Below are 2,132 nucleotides of genomic sequence, written 5' to 3' on the forward strand. Positions count from 1 at the left end.
AAAAAAAAAAGAGCTGAATAGGTTCAACACCCTAAGAGATATTCAATGACTCCTGACATACATTCCTTCCAAATCAAAGTTTCTCCCATTTTGCCTGGCAGCAATGATACTAAAAACAAAGTGACAGCTGATACTCAGAACTCCAAATTCAGTAAATGTTTAAGTAAGTTTAACTTCTTCTAACCCCCCCAAAACCACTTATTTTAAAGCTTATAAGAAATTCCAGTACAGTCAGAATAGCTATATACTGTTTCAAGTAATTCCTGTGCCTGAAGGAAATAATGTGCCATACTAGTCTCAGAAGCAAAAGTCCTTTCTCATGTATGTCTTTAAGTATCTTTGCCTTCTTTTTTATTCTGAGGCAGTGAAGAAAAACAAATGGGAACCCACCTGCAGCAGCTTTTGAAGGAATTTGTCAATTCTGTATATTTTATACATTTTTCTGTCTATATTAGCAAAAGGACACTGTCAGAACTAGTGATGCATACTTTTTGATCACCCATCTAAAATGGGCAAGTGACAATCAATACACATGGCTTCTACAGTTTGTCATAATTTATGAAATAGCAATAAGCAGTTTGTTTTCAAACGTGACTTTAACTATGGAGTGCTGATTGCTGGAAAGAAGTGTTTTTGACAAGAACTTGATATGGAATCAGGGATGGCAAATAACCAGTGAACAGAAAGATGTTATTTTTCAGCATGGCTTGACCAAAGTTTTGCACGACTGATCTTTCATCATATCAAGATTGTATAGGGTAAGATGTACCAGTCTCTTCACTGAAGGTAGCAGCATGTTGCCTACCTTAATCTAAGGAATCTCAAAAAAGAAATTGATTTCATTATGTGCAGTAGTGTATCTCATGCTGACAAAGACTAGCATGCTTAGTTTGAAGAGAAAACATTTCACTTGTGTGCACTGATAGGACCATCACCAATAATATGCCTGTAGCTCCACAGACTACAGTATCAGGTTCTTGTTCAACAGCTTAAAAATTACTGTGATAAAAATGAAAGTATTATTGCCTTGAAGTAATTAAGGGAAGGTTCCATTTTTTTGTACAATAACACACTGGCAATCATTAATGATTATTGATGCAACACTTCATTCCCTGCAAAATTATTTTTTTAAGCTGTGATATGAAAATAGTATTAAAACTATCTATATTCTATATGTAGTTATATATATAACTGTATGCTTTATGCCTTTGAAAAGAAGTTTTAAAATATGCAGCATGTTCTTTGATTTGTCACAGAGTCTTTCATGTACTTTCTGGTGCATTTTTAAAGAAGTATTTTTACTCACTTTATATGATCTTCATAAACTTTAAGAACTGGTACCTTTGAACAAATGGGAAGAACTACATTTCTGTTTCCCCACACAGGATGCCAAGCTGGAGCTCCTTGAGCAGTGTGGGTACCATTACAGCTTCTATAGCTACACTTGCTGCTTGTTTGGCCCAGCCAGCCCAGCTCCACACTAGAGGCAAGGGATCCCTGAGGAATATGGTAAGACTTCTGAGAGTTCTTTTCTCCTCTGTGATCTGCTATATGCAACACATGGCTCCTGGATACACATAGACTGTAAAACTATGAATATTTTCATACCTCGACTTATCAGCATTCTAAAGCAAAGCTGCAGAGCTCCAAGCACACAATCAGAACTTATTAAGCCCTCAGGAAGTTGCCCACAGGAATCACACTATCTCCTCCTAGTAGGTAGCACAATATATAAGCACAATATAGTGCTTATATGTATATAATAGATATAGGACAATACAGTAGGTAGCACAATAAAATTGTCAACACCTAACTAGTGAGATCCATTTTCTTGTAGCAGTGTGACAAATATTAAGTTCACAGGGATATATGTCTTTCATTCTCTTTGGTATATAATATGGAATTAATTAACCTGGAGTGAAATGATAAAAAATAGCACCATTGCAGTTCCAAGGTAAGATATATATTCTTTCAGATTCTTTCTCAGAGTTTATTTATGAATGACAGATAACTTTGCAGATTTCATTTAAACTCATTATTATAATACAGTTATTTGTACAGTGTGTATCATTCAAACTCAAGTATATTTTCCCACAAAATATTGGCTGAGACAAGATTGACTTGAATCTAGA

This window comes from Meleagris gallopavo, chromosome 1 (assembly GCF_000146605.3).
Source record: "Meleagris gallopavo isolate NT-WF06-2002-E0010 breed Aviagen turkey brand Nicholas breeding stock chromosome 1, Turkey_5.1, whole genome shotgun sequence".
NCBI classification, from domain to species: Eukaryota; Metazoa; Chordata; class Aves; order Galliformes; family Phasianidae; genus Meleagris; species Meleagris gallopavo.